Source organism: Leptonychotes weddellii, chromosome 8, assembly GCF_054177405.1.
Source record: "Leptonychotes weddellii isolate Sample4059 chromosome 8, ASM5417740v2, whole genome shotgun sequence".
In the NCBI taxonomy this organism is placed as follows: Eukaryota; Metazoa; Chordata; class Mammalia; order Carnivora; family Phocidae; genus Leptonychotes; species Leptonychotes weddellii.
The window spans coordinates 115,155,367-115,171,685 of NC_138376.1; the positions used below are offsets into that span (position 1 = coordinate 115,155,367).

Here is a 16,319-nt window from a genome sequence, read left to right on the forward strand (position 1 = left end):
AACCAGCAAATTTTTAATTTCTACCTCATCTTTTCCCTTCTAGTCACTTTCATATACATACCTACCTTCAGCATTTGTCCATTTATAAACTGAATATATAACACATTTTGGAGTACAAATATCATAAAAGGTGAAAGAACACTGTCCCACATTTATTTAGCAAAATGGGATGGTCCAGGTTCTTGTTGCAAAATATTGTTTGACAAAGTCCTTCGTCTTGATGACCAGCTGCATGAAAACACCATATATATAAATATATATAAATGTAATTAATTAATTTAAAAACATAATAAATTTTGTCCTTAGACATATATTGTTCCCTTATCAACTATTGAATTTGAGAGAATTAATCCAGGATGTCATCATCTGAAGGCTCAGAATCTGTGCTTTTCCCTTTCATGATCAATATCATTGTCATCATTAGAATCTCAAGTGTTGCTGTCTAACTCTAGCATTCATCTCTGGTTCCTCCAAGGCTTGTGAAACCTCTCCCTCTGTCAGTTTTCTTCTCTTTGTCATTATAGGCAGGAACAAAAATTCCAAACTCTTCACTCTAATGAAAGTTAAAAGCAAACTACAAAGATGGTGTCTCCAGTCTTCTTTTATCTTTTGGAAAGATGGTGCAATCCTTGGGCAACACAGTAAAATATAAAGAACAATGCAGTAGTGATGATGTATTTCCCCAGTGGATTACTCTTCTAGGCCTACCCTGTTCAGGACAGTAGCCATTAGGCTCATGCAACTATTGAAATTAAATTAATTAAAAATTTTTTAAAAATTCAGTTTCTCACTTGCACTGACTACATATTAAATTCTTTGCAGCTCTCTGGCTAGTGGCTACTGTATTGGACAGCACAGAATAGAACATTCTGATAATCACTAAACAGCATTGTAGTTAAAGCCATTCCATCATTCTTCCATTTTTCTACCACTTTAGTCTTTTTAAAGCATATTTGGGAATAATTGATGCATAATTTGTAGGTAATTATTCTAGGATGATGAAAAAGCAAGTGTCTCAAGAGAGAGAAAAAATAAAATCATTAAGATCCCATAGTGGATCTTAAATTTTTTAAAGAGGCCGGTAGACCTTATTATATGGTAATTATATTATATCTACTATTATAATTATGATTATGTAATTATAATAATATGGACCTATTTGACAGTAACTGCAGGGTAGAATGAGTTTTATTCTCTTTATTGAAAAATAAGATATGTTTTCTTTGGAACATTCTAAGAAAGAATGAAGTCAAGAAATATTAATACACAGGGGTGCCTGGGTGATGCAGTCAGTTAAGCCTCTGACTCTTGCTTTTGGCTCAGGTCATGTTCTCTGGCTCATGAGATCGAGCCCCACAATGGGCTCTATGCTCAGCATGGAGCCTGCTTGTCCCTCTCCCTCTGCTCCTCCCCCTGCTCACTCTCTCTGTCTCTCTCAAATAAATAAATAAATGAAATGTTAATACACACAAATAGTTAGAACTGTTCAAAAAAACCCCAAATCCTAAAAAACTAAAATTGGGTGCAGTGGATTCTGATGATACATAGAGGGTTAAGATATATTGTTGATGCCTGCATTTGTATATAAAAGTATTGTGATATATAAGATGATACTTACATACTATTTTTTCTATATAAAGTAATGTGTTAGGTAGTATCAGTATTCAAAATTCTATTTAAAAATGGGTTCATTAGAAGAGGTTTTACAATTTATTATGCTGAGCAAGCAATCTTCAAATGAATGAGAAGTAGTGATGTTAATTGAAATGACATTTCTATAATACATAGTGGTGTCTGGCAGTGAACAATTGCTCAGTAAAGGTTAGTCCTTTTTACCTCCCAAGGCACCCCAGAAGCTAATTTCCCTTTAGTATCAATAAATTTTTGAATGTCTACTTATGCAAGGGATCGGGAAGACAAAAAATATAGTTGAAGATAATTTCTGCCATCTAATACTTTACAATCTATTTGCATCTCGAGGTTTTAAAGAATCAAAAAGTATGGGAGCACATAGTTCTGCGATTGAGATATTCTTGAGTGTAAATGATCCTATACAGACAGCCATTCATTCATCCAAGCATTATTTATGCAGTAAATTTGTGTTGGGCTCGGTGCTGAGGCTATAAGACTGCAGAAGGCACAGAACCTGCCCTCAAGGAGCTTAGAGTCTAGTGGGAAGGACAGGCTAGCTTCTCATACAGGCCCGATCTGATACATTAAGTAGGTTGCTAAGTGCTGTGATAGAATGAGTGTAGGCAACTCAACCTGACCTCTGCAGGTGAGTTCTGAAGGTTGCATAGGATGACCTACACAGGTCAAAGAGTCTGGGATAGAGGGGTTGAGAAGAGGTAGGCCTCCCTACTGAGGTTTGAGGAGTGGTAGATGGAAGATGAAGATAGGAACTGCTTTGAGAAGTTTGGCTTTAATAGGAAAGAGAAAAAATTGATAGCCTAGGAGATGGTAACCATGGCAGTATAATTGTGTAGTAGAGAAACTGAATTGTAGGAAAGGAGTGACAAGTCATAGATTCAGTTCTGAATGGGGTTATGGTTTAAATTGTGTCCCCCTCCCCACCAATGCCGAAGCCCTAACCACCAGAATCTGCGAATGCAGTCCTATGTGGTAGGTAATAGGCTCTTTGCTGATGTAGTAGTCAAGATGAGGTCATACTGGATGAGGATGGGCCCTAAATCCAGTATGACTGATATCCCTATAAGAAGAGGGAAGTTTGGACACAGAGACAAGGACACACAGGGAGAATGGCATGCGAGGATGGAGGCAGAGGTTGGAGTTATGCTGCCTCAAGCCAAGGACACCAAGGATTGCTGGCAACCACAAGATTCTAGGAGAGAAGCATGGAACAGATTGTCCCTCTGAGTCCCCACTGCTGACACCTTGATTTCAGATTTCTGACCTCTTGAACTGTGAGAGGATAAATTTCTCTTGTTTTAAGCCACCCAGTTGGTGATACTTTGAAAGCCCTAGAAAGTAATTCACCTGGGTTGAATTTAATATCTTCAGTTACCAGGATAACATGAAGTGTTATGCCCTGTTAGGCATTGTTTGGTTTGATTTAATCAACATGGAAACCATCCTTGGAAGTCTATCATTAGGATAATTTCAGTGCATGTTTGTAGTTTTTCCAACATTCGATACTACTCAAATTTTTCCCCGAAATTCCTTCTTTAGTTTTCTTTGTAATTCTTTTTTTTGTCCTCATAATTCTCACATCTGCAGCTATTTTATTATTATCCAATATTATATCCAAGATAATATATATTATATACTGTATATCCAATATATAATGTATAATAATAATAATATATCCAATATATAATCTGTATTATATATTATATAATATATAATGTTATTATTATATTATATCCAATATAATTATCCAATAGTCTCTCCAGCTTCTTCTATTGGAAATATATCTAATATATGATCTGTATCATATATTATATAATATATAATATTATTATTATATTATATCCAATATAATTATCCAATAGTCTCTCCAGTTTTTTCTATTAGAAATTCATTTCTACTGTTCAAATTGTGTTTTTAACATACAAAAATCATATTATGTTATATTTTTCTTTGGAAAGGACCTCAGTGAAAAATCCATGTAAGAGAAAGTTACTTGAAAAAGGAACTTCCTATTTTCACAGGACTAGGGGCTATGAGAGCAACAGAGAAAAACGGTAAAGAAGTCTGTGCCCTTTAAAAAATATGTCTCTATTTTTATAGGAGACTTCTCTGCCTGCCTTTTAACAACCACTACTACTGAGTCCTAAGAAAGACTGCATATTTGTTTGTTTTCCTATCAATAAATCCTTACTAACATTAGCTGAAAGGAGATGTTCTAATGTTCTCTATAAAGAAACCATGGTTTACAGTCCTTGTTTGGAGCCTAAAGAGGAAAACCCACATAATCTAATAATCATAATAGGTAAGTGACTTCCTGGAGATATTGGAAGTTCATTTACTTTCAGGTATCTTGGCCAAGAATCCGTCAAGTTGGAGAAGGTTTCTGGATCAAAAATTCCTCCTTCCCCTGAGGACAGGATTGTGTGAGTTTTATGTACACACACATTCTCCCTTGATCAAGATCAGTTTTTACTTGAAAGAGTAGTACTGAGATTCAAGAGGAAAAGTAATTTCTTGTTTTTATCCCTCAGAACCTATTTTTGAGCATATAGACATGGCCATCTACCTTGTTTTCCTGTTGTCTGTTAAGATCTGCAAGAAGCAAATAAATCTCTGGCACAGACTTGGATGTGTGCTTTGCCCACTTCGTCTAGCTGCTTCCAATCTGACAACATTTCCTGACACCATTGCTGCTGATAAGAGGGCCTTCTGGTTTTACAGCTCCATCTCATCCTGTTGGAAATAACCTCAGACCCACATACTCTGATTTTCTTTGGGGGGAAGAAATGGCATTCTCAAGAAGTTTAGATCTTCTTAATTTTATCCAAGGCAGAAACAATGAAGTTTCTTTATAGTTATCTTTTAATTATGAAATAGTCCAAACAAAAAATTAGTGAGACAAATAAGACGTACATCCAACCTACCCAACGTGTCCACCCCTGAGATTTAAAACATGTTACTCTTTTAATGTGCCAAATTCTTCATTCTGACTTCCGTATTTGCTCTTGGTGGCTAGGAGTCTGAGGAGCTTAGATTTTGGAGTCAGACCTCAATTCAAATCCTACTACATAACAAGTTACCTTGAATATACACTTCATCTCTTTGAGCTTCAGTTTTGTATCTGTAAAAGAGGATGGTTCCATCCACCTCGTAGAGTTGTGAGCTTAAAGAAAGCACTTATTGTGCTAGACACAGGTAAGCTCCCAGAAGTGGGTCTTTTGTACTCTAGGTATTGCTCGTATCTAGCCTTTCACAGATTCTGGGACTCAGTTTGCTATTACTTAGAGTAAAACGTGCTCCCAACCGCCCAACTGTATTTTTCTTTGGATTTTTAGAAGCAATTAATTACGTGTCAGGTGGCAGACCAGATACCGGTGGAAGAACTTTCAGGTTCCGTTGTTACCCCCTTTCTTCCTTGGGCTAGTTCGGAACAGTAAGTAAAGCCTTCCACGACCTTTGGCATTTAGCTTTTCTTAAGCCTGTATTGTTCTCTACATCCACACCTGGCTTTACCCAAAGTCCTTTTTAAAAAACACTACAAAAGTGAAGTCGCTTTTCATTTTATGGATGAATCAACTGCACTGGGTAATAGGTTTGTGTTTAATGATTCATGATAAATATATTAGGTTTAGAGAAAGAACTAGCAGAACAGAATGACGCTGGGAGTTAGGAATCAGTTTCACTCAGATGAGCATGACCTTGAAGGAGTCCCTGCCACCCTTTCATTTTTTTTTTTTTTGATCATTGCAAATGATAGGAAAATTTTTGACTTGAGTATTTTATTTTTAAATAACTCTAAGAGCATTTGAGTTCAGTGTGTACCCTAAAGAACTTTATACTTAGGTATTTTGTTTGAGATGGATAATTAATAGCTTAGAAGATTAAAAAAGAAGAAGAAGAAGAATCTGCCAAAGGGGAACAAATCAGCCTTACATAATAGATATTGTTTCTTATCCTGAAGTCACCTGTATTCTTCCTTCACACTTCCGTTGAACTCATCACAGCCCTTAACCATTAGCCTGGAAGTCTTTGGCCCAGCCAATGGCCTCCTGAGATTTCAACTTTCCATAGAAATCTGTGTCCAAGTTCAGAAACAGTACTTCTAAATTTATCAGTTTTATGAGCATGTCATGTGTTCACTCTTTCCCAAGAAGAACATAATGAATCCATTTCTTACTCAACAATTGGTTAGTACTATTAAGCATATCTTCCACTTGTCTTTTCTTTTAATTAAAAAAATTCTGTGAAGCCACAGGTCTAACAATATGTAGTTTATATAATTGTTCTCTTAGCATCTTCTCCACCCCACTCCCCAAAGCCCCAGGGCCAGTTATTGCTGATAAGATGTTCTCCAAACCTTATCCAAACCCGCACCAGTCACAATCACTGACGTAATACGTTGTCAGGTTTGGGCTGCCTTTAACAAAAATAAAGCACTTTAAATGAAGCATGAAATTTTTAAATTGCAAATTGTTGTTGGAAAGCATATTTAATCAAGAAATTGCTTTAGTGAATTAAGAAGATTCATGCCACCATTTTTTTTGGCAGGGTAACCCTTCCTGAGGGTTTTCAAAGTTGTAGTAACTTCAACATTTTAGCAGCTTCCAATATAGTTACCTAATTCTTTTTGTTTGTTTTATTTCTTCCTTGACCATCTGATCAGTTCTTTTTGTTTTAAAAATTATGCATGCTCCTATTTTGTTTTGATTTGGAAAGTACAGAAAATCATAGAGCAGCAGGAAAAAATAATCATGCATTATGCCACCACTCAGAGACAGCCATAACGAAGCATTTTCCACAATCCTGCCCAGTCTTTATTGTATATTAAGAATATGAACGCCTTATGTGTCATTTGTTGCAAATATTTTGCCAGTTCTTGTATGTACTTTTTATGTTTAATCAAAGTCATGCATATACATACGCACAGAGTTTAAAGCACCAAATGGCTCATTAGCTTGTGAAGAAGTGACCCCCTGACTACACCCTTCCCATTACTTTCTGTTGTTCAGAAACAATTACTCTACACTCTTTCAACCAATCTTTAGGATCAGGTTTCATATCTCTGAATAACTTGCTTATGCTGCTTCTTGGTTTTACTCAGCTTTAGGCTTCGTCTGTTGACATCCTTCTGTTGCAATGGCTGGATTTAGCACTTTCATGGCAGCCTGCACCCCCTTTTTCAATCCCCCTCCTCCTAAGCCAGGTGTGTGTTATTTGGGCTGCCCCAAGGCTCGGTGTCTTTACTGCGGACACCAGGCAAATGATAAGGGCAGTGGGGCCATTATGATGTTTTCTTCCCCGTTCAGCCTTTTGTTTTCTTTGTAACAAGTAATTGTCTTGTTTCGTAAATTGATTTTCACACTTTTCCCTGACCTCCAAATTATCGTGGGACTTTTTTTCAGTGGTGTAAATCCCAGCGCCTCCAAACATGCTAGGGATATATCGATGTCCGGTTGCTGAGGTCTCTCCTGGGCCTTCTCGTCAGCTCTGGTCTGGGCCCAGCCTCCAGCTCAAATGTGTCTGGGGGGGGGTTCCCTTCTGTGTTGGCTTCCACTTCCTGCACCCCATGTTGCAAGAGTTTCCTCCTGCTGCTGTAACCCCATTACCACAAGCCTAGTGGCTGAAAACAACACAAATTTATTATCTTGTAGAAGTCTGAAATGGGTGTCCCTGGGCTAACATCAAGGAGTCAGCCAGGCTGTGTTCCTGCTGGAAGCTCTATGAGAGAATCCATTTTCTTGCCTTTTCCAGTTTCCAGAGGCTGCCTGCAGTCTTTGCCTCGTGGCCCCTTTCTCCATCTTCAAAGCCAGCATTGTTGCATCTTCAGACTCTGACTCTGACTCTTCTCTCTTTCTCTTCCACTCGTGAAGACCCCTGTGATTATGTTGTATGCACCTGAGTCGTCCAGGGTAATCTCCCCATCTCAAGATCCCTTTTGCCATGTAGGGAAACACATTCACAGAATCTGGAGGTTAGGACTTGGGCATCCTGGTGGGGGTGGGGGGTGGGCACGCATTATTCTGCCTTCTCTACATATCTTTCTCTTTCCTTGGTCTCCAGCAGTTTCTTGAGAAAAGGTGCATGGTATGGAAGTTATCTGAAATAATGCATTTCTGAAGATGTCTATTCTAACTTTGACTAATAGTCTGACAGGATGTGAAATTCCAGATGGGGAATCTATCTATATTAATCAGGATAGGCTAGGGTGATATAAAATCTCCCACATTAGAGTTGTTGTCTTGCTGATGTGAGATCCTCAGTGGATCCAGTGGCTCTTTTCTTTCAGAAGCTTGCTCCAGATCCTGTCTGGATCCATCTTGTGGCTTCACCATCTCAACACAGGACCTTTGTGTCACTGTGGCAGGGCAGAGAGGAGCTAGAGGGGTGACACATGTCACTTCTGTGAGCACCCAGTGGGCTAGAACTGGTCAGAAGGCCAAGTTCAACTGCAGGAGGCTGCGAAATGGAGCACTTGGGTGCTCTGAGCCTCACATGTCTCTGCCACAAAAGAATTTCCCCCCAGAAAGTTGGTCTTTCTCCATTTCACTATAGCTTCTAGTATCTCTGCTGAGAAGACTAATTCTTGACTTTGTATGTGAAAATCTAATCTGTCTCGGGGCGCCTGGCTGGCTCAGTCGTTAAGCGTCTGCCTTCGGCTCAGGTCATGATCTCAGGGTCCTGGGATCGAGCCCCACATCGGGCTCCCTGCTCCGCAGGTAGCCTGCTTCTCCCTCTCCCCCTCCCCCTGCTTGTGTTCCCTCTCTCGCTGTGTCTCTCTCTGTCAAATAAATAAATAAATAAAATCTTAAAAAAAAAAAAATCTAATCTGTCTCTATGGAAGCTTCTTATTCCTAATGTTCTAAAATTGTATAATTTTGTGTCTACTGTGTACCAGTTTTCAGGTCCTATTCTGGACACTCAGTGGACCTCTCAGTCTGGAAACTAAGATCTTATTCTGGGACATTAGCTTGACCTTCTTCCCTGATGATTTCTTCCTCTGCATTTTCTTTCTGTCTTTCTGGAACTCTTTATTTGGATGTTGAACCTGCAAATATAGTTGTCTGTCTTATTTTTGTTCCTCTTATTTTTCTTTTCTTTGACTTTTTCCTCTGCTATCTGGAAAAGTTTTTCAACTTTGTTTTCCAACCTTTCTGTTGAGTTTCTTCCTCATTGTTTTCATATTTCTAATTTCTAAGAGCCTTTTGTTGTTGCTACTGTTCTCTGAATGTTCTTTATTAGAGCACTCTTTGGTTCCAAATGGGGCCTTTTACATTTCTTACGGAAGGTTATTCCTAGATAAAGTTTTTTTTTTTCTTTTTTGGTTGCTATTCTGAATGGAATTTTTTCCACTATGTTTTAAACTGATTGTTATAGGGGGGCCTGGGTGGCTCAGTTGGTTAAGCGACTGCCTTCGGCTCAGGTCATGATCCTGGAGTCCCGGGATCGAGTCCCGCATCGGAATCCCTGCTCAGCAGGGAGTCTGCTTCTCCCTCTGACCCTCCCCCCTCTCATGCTCTCTCTCTCTCTCTATCTCATTCTCTCTCTCAAATAAATAAATACAATCTTTAAAAAAAAAACTGATTGTTATAATCTTTAAAAATTATTGATTTTGTACATTATATATACTTATGTTACTCAACTTATCTATTTTAATCATTTTTCCTTAGTTCAATCTTTTCCTTAATAGGGAATCACATAATTGAACAATATTAATTTTATCTCCTATCTAACTCTCTTTCAAGTTTAATAGCATTATCCAGAATAATATTAAGTAATGTAAAATCCATCGTGGGGGAATGTGTATTAATTCTCATCGTGGCACCCGCTTTTAGAACATGTACCTGGCACATAGTAACACTCAATAAATACTTGTCAAATGAATGAATGGCTATAGATAGCATCCTGTTTTGTTTGAAGTTTTAATGATAATGCTACAAGTGTCTTACACTAAGTGTAATTTTGCTACTTAAAGATAGATATTCTTTATCATGCTAACAAAATATTGCTACTTTTCTGAAAGCATACAGTTATTTGAGAGAATCCTGTTTCCTTTGTGCCTTTTGACCTTGCACTTAGAAACATGGTTTGAACTGTTTTAATTCAGTTTACTTTCAGTTTTAAAACTAATGAGGGCAGACAGCTTTGGAAGTATAAACAGGTACTTTTTATCAATGTTCAATTTATTTTAACATCTTTACTGGTGATACAGAGGAGGAAATGCTCAGAAAGTCCCTGAGTTTGCAGGTGACCCTGATCTCTTCTTGCTTTCTTTCACCCTTTTTTTTTTTGTTTTTTTGTTTTTTTGTTTTTGTGGAAGAGTAGTACTCAACCACAGGACTACCTACTAAGCCTGGTGTCTTTGTCAGCTCTCACTTAGCAGCTCCCACCCAGTGTGATACTGCAGCCCAAAGAGGCTATCAAAACACTGGACATCCTCCAGCAGAGGACATCACAGTGCCTAGTGGAAGCTACAATTCATCCACACCTGAAAGATTATATGCAGTTTTAGTCAACAGATTCAAAAGAGGCATAATTGAGCTGGAGAACATCCAGAATGTAACAACTCGCATGCTCTTGGCAGGTGGAAGAAAAGACTAAATTGATTATGATTCTTGCCAGGAAAGGCATTGGCTCGGGAAAATGATCAAAGTGTACAAAACTAGAAGGAGTTGTGTTTGAGGAGAACACAAAACTGTTCACCAAGGCCTTAAACACATCTCTGGTCTGAAATAAATAAAAACGATGTCCTTCAAATCTTAAATAAGGTCTATCAAAGACAAAATGAAGGATATTCTGCTGCTTATGGTGGATAATAAACAGCTGGACTTCATTTGCCCAAATGACAGGGCAGGCCAAAATTATAAATCATTCCCCATAAAAGCTTATATATGTTCATGGATGACAAATCCACAATGGATAAGGAAGAGAACAAGGTTGTTGGGAGCGACAGCCTAATGTTTCAGAGTTGATGTTCTTAAATCCAGTAAGATCATTCTTATTTTATATATAATAGAAAATGAATATTCTTTTTCCCAGTAAGAATATTGTTAATCATTGACTCTTCTTTACAATTCAGTAATTATTGATGTGTATCTCCAAAGTCATACGTTGAATTGCTGCTGTTCAGATTACCCGTCTTAGGGGGCTCAGCCTGACTCCTGCACCTTCTGTGACCGCCCTAGCTCGAAGCTCAGTTGTGTGAGGACTTGAGAACAAGGAGTTTGAACATCCTGGGACAAGCCCAGGCTTCAGGTCTTACTAGTTCTTAGAGCTGACAAAAGCCAACTATGTTTCTTGAGTTTTGTTTATCTCGTTTATAAAATGAAAACTATTCATGATTTCCCTGTATTCTTCACATTCTCATTTTTGTGAAAAGGAATTCAAGAAATGTTTGTAAAAGTGGTTTTGGATCTGTAAGGCTATGTCGCTGATGGATAAAGCTGGGGATGACCTGTTTCCTGAACCCCTGAGTCCTCAGGGAGCCGCCTGTCTTTCCCGGTTCCTGGAGGTCACTCTGCAAATGAACCCCAGTGTGGATCTATAGGGTTCCTTTTGCCCCCGAAGCCCTGTGAAAGGCAGGCTCAATGACATCCTGACAGTTCTCTTCCAGGTTCACACTCTCATCTTGATCTTGAACTTTTACTACCCCTAGAGGTAAGAAGATGCAGGATGGTTGCTATCTCTTTCTAAGACCCAGAGCAGAGCAGAACCAGTGGGACTGTCCCAGTAGCCTTTCCCTGTGGCCATACCCGGACTCCCTCTTGGCTTTTTTCCTCTCCAGTAAGGGGAAATTGGGAACCATTTACTGTTACACTAGCTATTTGGGACCTAAGAGCAAAATGAGCAATGTGAAACAGGCCAACAACAGGAAAAGATTAAGAAAGGGCTCCAAGTGGAAAACAGCTTTAAAAACCTTGTACCATACCTTGAGAGCACTGTTTCTTGCACCATGGCATAGTTTTGCCCTTGAATACAGACTTTAAGGACTCCTTTTCCTCATAGAGGAGAAGGTTCCTTGAGCTCCTATTAGAGATCATTGGGTGCAAAGCTATAAAGCACTAAAAATGTTACTTAGGATCTTATAATACTCTCCCATAACAGTAGTTGGCACACATCATTATACTTTGAAATGTCACCTGTATGTATATATTTTTATCTCCTCAAGTATATTGTAATTCCTTAACATGTTTTATACATCTTTTATAGCTTAACGGATAGTACTAATTATATGTACCTGGATCTGGCAGTCAGAGGTATCCAAAACAAGCTTGTCATTTGTGTTAGCTCTATCCAGCATGATTCCACGACACACTGCTAGTTCAGAGGTGGCCTGGAAAAAGGGGTGCTCCTTACCTGGACTTACTTTCTCCCCTGACTTTGATTCTTATGCCTCTCTTATTTTTCCTTCTTTTTTGAAACCAGATGCCCCCTTTACTTTGGCCAAAAAGAATATACCACTGAATATGTGTGTCAGGGCTTTAAGGAAGATAGGTAGAGTGTAGTTTTATGAGGATCTCAGGTCCCTTGATTCTGTGCTACAATTTTACTGCATCATGGATAGAAATATCAGACCAGGAAAAAAATAAACCAATCTGGGCTTGTCGTTTGTTCACTTAACAGGTAATATATGAGGGTTATCCAGTAGATGTTTCTAAAATTTCAAAATTTGTTGAGCTACAAGATGGACACTGAGGAAGGACATCATTAGCATGATGGCCATCGGAGTGTAATAGATGAGTGCTCAGCTTCTAGAGCTTAGTGAGCCTGACTTGAGATTAAGGCTAACTCTTAACTAACTCTATGATTTGGGGCAGATTTCTGAATGTGTGTTATCCTCATAGAGACGGAAGTCCCTACTTGATAGGCTTGTTGAGAGGATGGATTGAAAGAAGTCGTTTAAAATACTTAGCACCAAAAATAAATAAATAAATAAAATAAAATACTTAGCACCAGCCTGCTACAAATTTCATTATCTAAGTTACATGCCCTAATGTCACTAACTGATGAATTGTGTTTTACTGGGTCCTGATCTGAATTGCTAATATTTGTAGCTATAACAACTGTCCGTTTGTAATATCTGCTAAGGCCTTTCGGGGTAGATGTTTTAAATAAATTTGATTGCATATGTTTTGTGGCATTTGGTTCAAATCAGATTGATGTTTTAGCCAGGTTTTTTTCCCTAGCAAAAATGTGTTTTTGTTACTAAATGTTTTTAATAGGTAAACATAATATATTTTTAATCAGTGATACAGTGAGATACCTTTTTAGATTACTGTTCCATCCAGTTAAGAACATAAAGTACTACTTGTTTATTGTTATGTACTCAAAGCCAAGTAGTACATTAGTGAAGTATGCCAGAGAAAAATCATTTCATTTCAACATTCTGGACTTTCAGGATATATTTTTTATCGTGGTGGATGAGAACGTCAACCATTGTTACACAGAATAACAGTATTTTAAAAATTTATGATTTTACATTTTAATTATAGATATCAAATTTCTTTTACCTCTATGTAAACATGAGTAATATGAATTATTAAGTTACACATGTTTTCAAATGTATCCAAAAAGTATACATGAAAGATGAATTTTCCTTCATTTTAATTACAAAATGCTTTTGTAATGTAATGTTTGAATAGAAGAAAATCTTTTCATTAGCATCACAAAAAGACTAGTGATTAAAAAGGTGAATCAGGGCACCTGGGTGGCTCAGTCCTTAAGTGTCTGCCTTTGGCTTAGGTCATGGTCCCAGGATCCTGGGATCGAGCCCCACATCAGGCTCCCTGCTCCACAGGAAGCCTGCTCCCTCTCCCACTCCCCCTGCTTGTGTTCCCTCTCTTGCTGTGTCTCTCTCTGTCAAATAAATAAAATCTTTTAAAAATAAATAAATAAATAAAAAGGTGAGTCATCCCCTTTTGGGGGGGGATCTAAGAACTTAATTTATTCCATCTGTTCACATAGGTCTCATTCTTGAACCTTATCAAAATATTTTCAGTAGTTTACTCTTAATCTTCTAATTATTTACAGTTGATGTTATGATTATATGATCCTTGAATGTTTGAGTTACAGCCCAAAACTATAATTCATCCAAAATTAAGGATTGTAAGGATGTATTTTCATACGCTCTTTTGTATGTGTTCCATATTTCATAATTTTAAAAGCTTAATCTTTTCATAAATCTTTTTAAATTTATAAAAGCTTTTAAAAAATTATATGAACATCCTTTTTCCAATTTCATTTTTTGGAAATTATATTCATCTTATGTTCTCTTGAGAAGAGGGATATTTTAATGAAATTTCTCTATGTTGTCAGAAACTCTAATGGAAAATAATTCAACTTTTTTATATTTAAAGAGCTCTAATTATAATGGATGCTCAAATATGTAAATGGGTGGTGCCATCTGCTTTTGGCCTTGAATAGACTCCACAACAGGGTTCTAAAAGTTCCACCATCAGCATAGAGAGAAATGCTCTTCCCAGTTCTCAAAAGTCACCCGCTAAGGCGTAGAAAACTAAATGATTCTCTAATTGTGCTTGCGGCACTTAGATGACTGATTTTATTAAATGTATGATTTGAAATTCTACATATACATGTGTATATAAAAAGGTTGAAAACTTTCATCTCACTCTAAATAGGCTCTACTAATATTCCAATTTCAGGTGCCCCAAGGAGCTCTGGGTAGGCACTTCCTGCTGTTTTGTTTTGGCAATGGAGGTTGGAGGTCCGTAGGGACTCAGAGGCTCTCAGAATCTACATTATTCATGCAGTGTTGTTCAGCAATGCTGTCCTGGGGACAGTGTGTTAGCAGAGGGGACGTGTGCTGACGGACCACCTCTGTTTTCACTTAGAGAATTGCTAGCCTGACTCCTGCCTTCTAAGTAATTACTCTGCTGTGGTCGAAGTACCTGGCAAGAAGATAAATCTTTTGCTGGATAGAAATTCCTCAAGTACTTTTCCTCCATCAAAAGTGATGGCAGATGTGATGTGTTCAGATGGCTAAGTAGGCAAGTTCCATTTTCACAGGATGGATAGTGCATATTAGTTTAAGAACTATTGCCTTAATTATGCAAATGTAGAAGGAACCAAGAAACCTTATTGAAAAAAGCAATAGGCCACGGTTCTGCATGATTTGGGGGAAGGGGGGACGTTTTCTGCTATTTATTTAATGATTTAGAAGTTTGTTTCCAGTTAATGGAGCCTGGAAATAATTTGATTGTGTTGAGGAAACAGATAAATTTCATAATCAGAATAGGTTCTTTAAATTTCCTAAGGTAGTCTTGAATACTTTCTTGACAATCCTTCCTACCTAGTCCCCCTTCTCTTCCTCCAGACCTCTGTTCCAGGCACAAAGGATAATCGAGCCCATCCCCTGTTCTCCCAGACTACAGCCCACCTGTTCTTTCTGCCGTGACTACAGGCCCACAACCTGAAGAAATGTTATTGAAATTAGCCCAAAACCACTAGATGGACCTCTCTTTCTTGCTCTCTCCATTGATCAGAGTTGGTTCAACTTTATAGTAAATTTAAGGGCATAGACATATGCATATGTATATACACCCTTGAAGATACGAGGTTAGGCGGGCAAAAATGTCGCATTTTAGATTTTTCCCTAATATAAGTAAAGCTGCACAGGAGTCCCCACTTCCCCTGATGGTAGCAGGCGATCTTAGTTTCCTCCAGTTTAAACTCACCTTCTCAGGTATCTCTCCTTCCTGTTCCTTTCATCCCTTCTTGTGGCCAATCAGTTTCCCTGGGGTGGGGGGTGGGGGGGTTGTGTGACTTCAGGGGAGCGACACCTTGTCCTGATGCTGTCCTCTGCCCAGGGTCGTCCCAGGTCACTGGCCCCAGCAGGGCCTCTGCTCATCAGGCCCACACGTGCTGCATCTTCCTTGTCCTGACCCCGGGATCTCCAGCATTGTTTCATAGCTTCAGAGTAATCCCAGAAGACTTCTCATAGTGAACTGCCCCCGAACCATGTTTCCCCCAGCCAGAGAAACCCAGAAGCTCAACCTCTGGTCAGGAGCGACACCTCTCTATATGGCCTAGAACCTCTGAGGACACCCCCTGTGGAGCTGGCCCCCTTCCTCTGGGATTTCTATCAACCCACCCCTTCCCAAACCACTTGGGGGGGAGGGGTGGATCGCTAGACCTTTTCCTAGAGACCCAGACAGCTTCTAGGACCTAGTCTTGTCCCTCTTCATCTGCATCCACCAGCCACCAAAACCTTTATCTCCCTTTGGGAAGCAACTAGCTCTTTATTTTTTTCCCCAGTCTTTGATTTTGTTGATAAACTTGATGTCTTCTTCCTTCAGGCTTTACTTTTTAGCTTTTAGAATTCCCAGTCATTCTTCTCTCAATCACCTGGCTTTGGAAACATTTGGCTTTCAAAACAAATAGGTTTTCTAGAAAGTCACAACGGAAAACTTAGATGCTCGAAAGAGAAACGTAAAATAAAAAGAAATTATCGGAAAAAAAAATTTGGTAGGAAGATGAAATCGTTTTCGTTTTCTATGTTGTCTCCTTTCCCTTTTTACTTACCTGTTGTCTTTTGTTCTTGTTTTAGTTGTTTTTTTGGTTCTGTGCTTTTTTTTCTTGGAGGTGTGAGGGGTGCAGAAGATAGTGGTGCCCAATCCGTTTTGGCAGCAAAGAAATTATAATTTTTTTTTTTT

At 38.5% G+C, this 16,319-nt stretch overlaps 1 protein-coding gene across 6 annotated transcripts in view; it reads left to right on the forward strand.

Annotated features, from left to right (window-relative positions):
- UST (uronyl 2-sulfotransferase) overlaps nucleotides 1–16,319 on the forward strand; it is a 331,541-nt gene that overhangs the window by 120,989 nt on the left and 194,233 nt on the right. The window lies entirely within an intron of this gene.